This window comes from Dipodomys merriami, unplaced genomic scaffold (assembly GCF_024711535.1).
Source record: "Dipodomys merriami isolate MVZ:Mamm:240054 unplaced genomic scaffold, mDipMer1.0.p SCAF_6, whole genome shotgun sequence".
Classification (NCBI taxonomy): Eukaryota; Metazoa; Chordata; class Mammalia; order Rodentia; family Heteromyidae; genus Dipodomys; species Dipodomys merriami.
In genome coordinates this window covers 74,452,489-74,461,731 of record NW_027206179.1, presented here as the reverse complement: position 1 = coordinate 74,461,731, position 9,243 = coordinate 74,452,489, and positions in this window count along the sequence as shown.

The following is a 9,243-nucleotide window of genomic DNA, read 5'->3' as shown; positions in this document are numbered from 1 at the left end:
CAAAGAGGAAAGTCCTGCTGACAGGAAGAAGAGAAAGCACTCTGTTTGAGATGAGATTTCACTATTCCCTTGTAGGAATGTCAGTTCTGCTAGTTAAGGTTATACAAAAAAGTCATTTCAGAATTTCAAGGTTGATTTATTCACCATCTATCAAGGAAATGAGAAAATAGTTGTTTCAAAGTTTTTGTGTAGGTTAGATTATTCTACAGAAGAGGAGTAAAGGCAGAAATGTCTCAATGCTTTGTTGGGTCATTTTTTTTTGGGGGGGGAATGTTTGTCTATGGAAAATGGATGTACTGCAATGAATCATTAATGAAGGAAGTGGTGACTCATAAGGTTTCTGAGATGAACTGTTCTACCTGTGTCCTCAATGTTATCATGCGGTGTTTCCCCACAATCTGACTCCATTAACACCCTGGATTATTTTCTTCCCTCAAATCTTACTCTGGCTCCTTCTTTTCCTCCCCTCTTTCTTCCTAGATTTTCTCTTGTCATTTTATCCTCTCTCCTAGCTTAACTCACACCTCTAGCAGATGACTCCCAAGTTGATATTTATAGTCCTGTTTTGTCCTCTAAGCTCCACTGCACATTTCTGACTATCAGCTAGACATTTGCACTAAAAACATCACCACTATCTCAATTTCAAAATGTTTAACATTTATTTTTTCTAGATTCTCCTGCTTCCATCCATCTTTCTTTTTCTTTAAAAACTAAATGGAAGTCACATTCTTTCAGCCATGCACTTTTAATCTTAAAAGGCATACTTGGAGCTTGGTGCTAATGGCTTACACCTGTAGTCATAGCAACTCAGGAAGCTGTGATCTGAGGATTTTGGTTCATAACTAGCCCAGGCAGAAAAGGCAGTAAGACTTACATCCAATTTTCCAATAAGAAACTGAAAACAAAGATGTGATGCAAGCAAAGATGTGGCTCAAGCAGTAGAACACCAGTTTTGTATGAAAAAGCCAGGCAAGAACAAGAGGCCTTGAGTTCAAGCCCTAGCATGCTGATGCTAATACTAGACCAAGTGTACTTGGTCTTAACTTTCTTTACACTTCTGTTGTCATAAAATCCCATCAGCCTTTCCTTTAAGTCATTTTAATTCCACATACTTATCTATAGCCTCATCTCTACTGGTAAATAAGGAGTAAATGTCCTCCTCCTCCTCCTCCACCACCTCCTCCTTCTCCTTGTTCTTGTTTTTTTGTTCCTCTTCTTGCTCTAGTTCTTCCTTCCTTCCTTCTTTCCTTCCTTCCTTCCTTCCTTCCTTCCTCCTCCTCCTCCTCCTCCTTCTCCTCCTCCTCCTCCTCCTCCTCCTCCTCCTCCTCCTCCTTCACCTCCTCCTCTTCCTCTTCTTCTTCTTCTTCTTCTTCTTCTTCTTCTTCTTCTTCTTCTTCTTCTTCTTCTTCTTCTTCTTCTTCTTCTTCTTCTTCCTCCTCCTCCTCCTCCTCCTCCTCCTCCTCCTCCTCCTCCTCCTCCTCCTCCTCCTCCTCCTCCTCCTTCTTCTTCTTCTTCTTCTTCCCCTCCTCCTCCTCCTCCTTCTCCTTCCTCTTCTCCTTCCTCTTCTTCCTCTTCTTCTTTCTTCTTTCTTCTTTTTCTTCTTCCTTCTTCTTTTGTCAGATGTGGGGCTTGAACTCAAGGCCTAGATGCTGTCCCTTATCTCTTTTGCTCAAGGTTAGCACTCTACCACTTTGAGCCACAGCTCCACTTCTGGTTCTTGAATAATTAATTGGAGTTAAGAGTCTCAAAGGAACTTTTCTGCCCTGGCTGGCTTCAAACCATGATCTTCAGATCTCAGCCTCTTTAGCTAGAATTACAGGCATGAGCCACCAGTGTTTGGCTTAGACTCATATTTTTAATGTGGCTTTTAGAGTAGCCCATAATTTTCCTTTCTCTTACTTGTAACCATGGTCTACATTGCTTGAGTAATTTTCTGTGTACCAAATAACATTTGTTTTAAACCCATACAACCATTACTTACACCCATTACTTCACTGAATCTCCCAAGATTCAGCAAAGTATGTATCACACATATTTCCTATTTTTTGATTCACTTATTGGAGATTAGGCAGCTGTAGGTATGCAGGTTTGTTTCTGGGTCTTCAGTTCTATTCCATTGGTCCTCAGGTCTCTTCTTGTGCCAGTACCAAGCTATTTTGATTACTATGGCATTGTAATAGAGTTTGAAGTTTGGTATTGATATTCCTCCAGCACTGTTCTTTCTGCTAAGGATTGTTTTTGCTATTTGGGGTATTTTATTGTTCCATATGAGTTTTTGCATTGCTTCTTCTATTTCATTGAAGAATGAAGTTGGGATATTAATGGGTATTGCATTGAATTTGTAGATAACCTTAGGAAGTATTGTCATTTTCATGATGTTAATCTTCCCAGTCCTAGTTCTGCTTTAATTTCCTTTTTCAAGTTTTTAAAGTTTTCATCATAGATGTCCTTCACTTTTCTGGTTAAATTAATTCCTAGGTATTTTATTGTTGGGGGCTACTACAAAAGGAGTTGCTTTCCTGATTTCAGTCCTGCTCTTCTCATTATTGGCATACAGAAAAGGCATTGATTTTTTTTGGTGGGTTGTGGGGCTTGAACTCTGGGCCTGGGCACTGTCCCTCAGCTCTTCAGCTCAAGGCGAGTGCTCTACCACTTTCAGTTTTCTGGTAGTTTATTGGAGATAAGGGTCTCACAGACTTTCCTGTCCGAGCTGGCTTTGAACTCCAATCCTCAGACCTCAGCCTCCTGAGTAGCTAGGATTACAGGTGTGAGCCACCAGTGCCCAACCTTAGACATTTCCTTTTAACATGTTTGTGTTCTTTTCTACAATTCCAGATTTAATGATTTGGTTTCCTTATTACTATGTTGGATCTTTCATTTACACTATATTTTGGCAAATTTCTGCCAGTGATATGGTATTGCTATTGTTAGTTGAAGCATTTCACATTTGTGTTCCTTATTTAGGTTAATTTCAATTTTCTTTACATGCTTTTAAATCCTATATTCAATTTATTTGAAGTTCAACTTTATTTCACAGAAAAGTTCTCTCTATTTAGCCCAGTAGCTTCTGATCCTCCTACTTCAGGCTCCTGATTATAGTGGGTGTCACCACTTCTGTGAAATTCAACAATCTTTTTCAAAATTGTATTTCAAGTTCTTTAAAAGAGAATATAATCCCTTCTCAATATTTATTAATTTAAAGTGAGTTTTAAATAAGTTTTAGTAGAAAATAGATTTATTTTAACTTAATCAAACTCTAAACTGAAGTTTATGTTTTTTAGTCTGGTAACTTTGATTAAAAATACTTTTTAAAATATGTTTTTATTGTAAAAATACTGTACAGAGGGGTTACAGTTACATGAGCAAGATAATGAGTACATTTCCTTTCAAACATTGGTACCTTCTCCTTTGTTTTCCCCTACCATCCCTTCCCTCCCCTAAAAATACTTTTAAACTCATAAGCAATAATATAAAATTGTTCCTACTTATGTGACATGATATTTTAACACATGTATACATTAAATAAAGTTTAAGGTTGAAATATTTCCTCAGTTATCATTTTTGTGTTGAGGACTTCCAAATAATGCCTTCTAGCTTCTGAAATGTACAAGTCATTTTTTTCTTACCTGTAGTTATTCTACCTTACAATAATATATCATAACTTTTTGATCCTATCTAAGATTTAAATATAAATTAGATTTAGTGTCTTAAATTTTAATTTAATAATCAACAGCATCTGAAACAACTCATAATTAGCACCAATAATCATACATTAGAAGTTTTTATAGTCCAGTTAATTTTTAATAAGAAGGAGAGAAATTCTGTCATCTGCTGGATTATGGCTTTGTGGGGAGGTTAATTAAAAAGTCTATAAATGATTCAATTTATGAATCATATTTAAAGTATCCACAATTCTGAATCAAATAATGGAGGTTGTGGCTGAAGGATAATAACTGTGGGAAGGTTCTAGTCCAGGACCAATAAGTTCCACTCAAGCAAAGTGGACAAATTCAAGATATCTGCTGTGCAGAATTCTACAAGGCCTTCAAAGCAGAACTTAGACCAATAGTCTTCGAACTCTTCAATGAAATTGAAAGTGAAAGTTCACTATCAAACTCTTTCTATGAAGCCATCATAACCCTTAGCCCAAAACCAGGCAGGGACTCATCAAAGAAAGAGAATTATAGACCCATTTCTTTGATGAACATCAACGCAAAACTCTCAACAAAATTTTGGCCAATCGACTTCAACTACTCATCAAAAAAATCATACACCACAATCAAACAGGATTCATTTCAGGGATGCAAAGCTGGCTCAATATACACAAATCAATTCATATAATTCATCACATCAATAAGAGGAAGGATAAGAACCATGTGATTATCTCAATAGATGCAAACAAAGCATTTCAAAAGATCCAAAACCCCTTTATGATGAAGGATCTGGGAAAACTAGGAATCCATGGAACATTTCTCAACATAATAAAGATTGTATAAGACAAATCTACAGCCATCATTATACTTAATGGCAAAAAGCTAAAGCCATTTCCTCTAAACTCAGGAATGAGACAAGGATGTCTCTTCAATCTAGTATTAGAATGTCTAAGTACAGCAATTAGACAAGATGCAAATATAAAGGGGATTCAAATAGGGAAAGAAGAAGTAAAACTCTCCCTCTTTGCAGATGACATGATCCTGTATTTAAAGAATCCCACGGACTCCACTCCCAAATTACTCAATCTGATTCAAACTTTGGCAAAGTAGCAGGGTATAAAGTTAACCCTCAAAAATCAATGGCTTTTCTGTATGCCAACGAGTAAAGTGTGGCTGAAATTAGGAAAGCAACTCCATTCGTAATAGCCCCCCCCAAAATAAAATACCTAGGAGTTAACTAAAGAAGTGAAGGGCCTCTAAGATGAAACTTTAAAAACCTGAAAAAGGAGATTAAAGCAGAATTTAGGAAGTTGAAAACTCTCCAATGCTCTGGATTAGGAGGATTAGCATCGTGGAAATGGCAATACTTCCTAAGGCTATCTACAAATTTAATGTGATACCTATCAATATTCCAACCTCATTCTTCAATGAAATAGAAGAAGCAATCCAAAATTCATATGGAAAAATAAAAGACCCCGAATAGCAAAAATGATCCTCAACAGAAAGAAAAGTGCTGGAAGAATATCAATACCAAACTTCAAACTCTACTACAAAGACAGAGTAATCAAAACAGCTTGGAACTGGCATAAGAACAGACTTGAAGACCAATGGAATAGAACTGAAGACCCAGCCACCCAATCTTTGATAAGGGAGCAAAAAAAATAGAATGAAGAAAGACAGCCTCTTCAGTAAATGGTGCTAAAAAATTGGTTAACTACATGTAGAAAACTAAAGCTAGATCCTTATGTATCACCCTGAACCAGAATCAACTCCAAATGGATCAAAGAGCTCGAAGTCAAAGCAGACACTGTGAAGACATTACAGGAAGGAATAGGAGAAATTCTAGGGCTCATTGGCACAGGCCAAAATTTTCTTAATAGAGACCTAGAAACACCACAAATCAAAGAAAGGTTGGACAAGTGGAATTGCATGAACTGCAGAGCTTCTGAATGGTAAAGGACATAGCTAGCAAGATCAATTGAAAACCCACGGATTGGGAGAAAATCTTTACTAGCCATACAATGGACAAGGGTCTCATATCTAAAATATACCTAGAACTCAAAAAATTAAATCCCCAACAACAAATCCTCAAAGAAGCAACTGTCCCATAAATAAGTGGGCTAAAAGACTTAAAGAGAAACTTCACTGAAGAGGAAATAAGAATGACCAATAGACACATGAAGAAATTCTCAACTTCTCTAGCTATAAAAGAAATGCAAATCAAAACAACATTGAGATACCACCTCACCCCATTTAGAATGGCTGTAGTCAAGAAATCTAATAACAACAAATGGTGGAGGGGATGTGGCCAAAAGGGAACCCTACTGCATTGTTGGTGGGAGTGTAAACTTGATCAACCACTTTGGAAAGCAGTATGGAGGTTCCTCAGAAGACTCCACATAGAGCTCCCCTTTGACACAGCAATCCCACTTTTGGGCATTTACCTGAATGATCACAAACAAGACTGAACTAAAGCTACCAACACAACCATGTTTATCACAGCATTAGTTACCATAGCTAAGATATGGAACCAACCCAGATGCCCCTCAGTAGACGAATGGATCAAGAAAATGTGGTATATGTGGTTTATATACACAATGGAATTCTATGCCTCCATCAGAAAGAATGACATAACCCCATTTGTTAGGAAATGGAAAGACTTGGAAAAAATTATATTAAGTGAAGTAAGCCAGGCCCAAAGAAACATAGGTCCCATAGTTTCCCTTATTTATAATAACTAGTACATGTGTAGAAAAAGCAGAAAATGTCAAAAGCTATGCACATATGACCATATAAGATGATGTTAAGTGAAATGAACCCCAAGATAGGGACACAAATGATTTTTTCTTTCTTGCTATTGTTTTTAATGTATTTATAATGTACCATGTAATTTTTTTTGTTTCTTTGGCATGTTTTCCCCCATGGTATAACCACTGTTTTTACTGTATTTCAGTGACCCTTATCTTGTATATACATTTTTCTAATCTGGGGAGTAGAAGGGAAAAAATAAAATGTTTAAATAGGGATACAGATCCACCCATTGTAACAATGAGATATGCAAGACACTATGTTGAAAACGAATTTTACAACTTCAGTGGGGGTGAGGGTACGGGGGGATGGTGGAGATAGTTGGGAGGGTGGGGATGGTAGGGGAAAAACAAAGTAGGAGGCATCAATGCTCAATAGGAAATGTACTCATTACCTTACTCATGTAATTGTTGTCCCTCTGTACAGTATTTTTACAATAAAAATATATTTAAAAAGATATCTGCTGTGTAACATTCCACCTATGGTAACACAACCTTTACATGTTAGCCCCTGTCCACTTATGGTTAGCATTTCACAGTTTATTCATGCAACTTCTAGGGTGTCTATTTAACTATTTTCCTCTTGTTCCTCACTCTCATTCCCTGGCTCTGCATCTTCCTTTTTTTTGTACATTTTTTATTGTAAAAATACTGTACAGAGGGGTTACAGTTACATGAGCAAGGTAATGAGTACATTTCCTTTCAAGCATTGTTGCCTCCTCCTTTGTTTTTCCCATACCATCCCTTCCCTCCCACCTCCACAACTACACCCCCCCCCTCCACACACACCCCCAGCTGCCGAAGTTGGAAAGTTTGTTTTCATCATAGTGTTTTGTACATCTCATTGTTACAATGGGTCAACCTGTATCCTTATTTAAGCATTTTTTTTTCCCTTCCCCTCCCTGAATTAGAGAAGCATATGTACAAGATGCAGGGCACCGATATCAACTACAGTAAGATATCAACTACAGTAAAAGAGCGGATCAACCATACAAAGAAACATAAAAATCACATGGTACATTATAAATACATTAAAAATAATAGCAAGAAAGAAAAAAACCATTTGTGTCCCTATCTTGGGGTTCATTTCACTTAACATCATCTTATATGGTCATATGCACATAGCTTTTGACCTTTTCTGCTTTTCCTACACATGTACTAGTTCTTGCAAATAACAGAAACCTATGTTTCTTTGGGTCTGGCTTACTTCACTTAATATGATTTTTTTCCAGGTCTTTCCATTTCCTTACAAATTGGAGGTGTCATTTTTTCTGATAGAAGCATAGAATTCCTATCTATCTATCTATCTGTCTGTCTGTCTGTCTGTCTGTCTATCTATATATTATATTTTCTTGATCTCTTTCATCTACTGAGGGGAACCTGGGTTGCTTCCATATCTTAACGATGGTGAATCATAATTTTAAAAACTCCTTTAAAAGTGTTTTCTTCTGAGGTTCTTCTTTTAGTTCTGTCCATGGTTCTGAATACCAGACTCATGGAAACAATTATTTCCCACTTTCTTAACAGACATTTCAAATGAAGCCTATTGAGAAAAGAAAAGTTTGACTTGATCTCCTTTCCCCACATACCAGCATTTCTCATCTCTGTCCACATGTGACCACTCATCTAGTTCCTGGTGTCCCCTCAGATCTTTCTACACCACAGCTGTATTAAACTTAAAAAATATTCCTTTGTTAAAGGAATATTTTTTCTCAGATTAATTTAAACTTAGAGTTATTAACACAAATTAATTGTACAAAGAATTGTTTTTTCCTCCAATGTGTTTTAGGCTCTTCTGGGTCTTTGACTTTGACTTTATTTCACTAGTCTACTACGGCTCGTTGGTATGTTTGAATTTAGGCATTGTGATAACTTCAGCATTCTCGTTCTTGTTCAGGATTATTTTGACTATTTAATGTCTTTTATGCTTCTATATGAATTTTTGGGTTGAATTTTGTGTTTCTGTGATGAACGACATTAGATTTTTCATGGGTCTTGCATTGGATCTGTAGATTGCATTTAATAGTGTGGCTACTTTCACAGTATTAGCTTTGTCAATCCATGGATATAGGAGACTATTTTGCCATCTTATTGTAATGCCTTCTTTTAGTTTCCTTTTTAAGTGTTTTATAATTTTCACTGTAGAAGATTTTTATGCTTTTTAGTTAAATGTAGTTTCTGATTGTTTTTGGAGGCTATTGTGATTAGGTTAGTTTTCCTGATTTCTATTTCTGCCTATTTATTATTGGTATATAGCATAGTTCCTTATTTTTATATTTTGTATCTACTATTTTGCTGAATGTATTTTTGGTTGTACATTTAAGGTCATTTAAGTATAGAATTCTATCATTTATAAACAGGAATAATTTGACATTTTCCTTTTCTATTTGTGTCCTTTTTATTTTTTTCTCTTGCTTTACAGAATCATCTTTTAAAAGCATGCTTGGGGTTGAGGATTAATTCATTCACTTATTGATTTTCTTCTAAATTAACATCATCCCCTCCTAATACTTTCTCCTTTTTTTTTTTTTTTTTTTAGTTTTCCTTGTATTTTTTTGTGTGTATGAAAATACCATACAGAGGGGTTAAAATTACATGAGCAAGGTAATGAGTACATTTCTTATCAAGCATTGTTGCCTCCTCCTTTGTTTCCCCTTCCCACCCCTTCCCCCCTTCTCCCCCTTTTTCCTTCCCCTACCCCCTCCAAAGTTGTAAAGTTCGTTTTACAACATAATGTCTTGTACATCTCCTTGTTGCAATGGGTCAACCTGTATCCCTTTTTA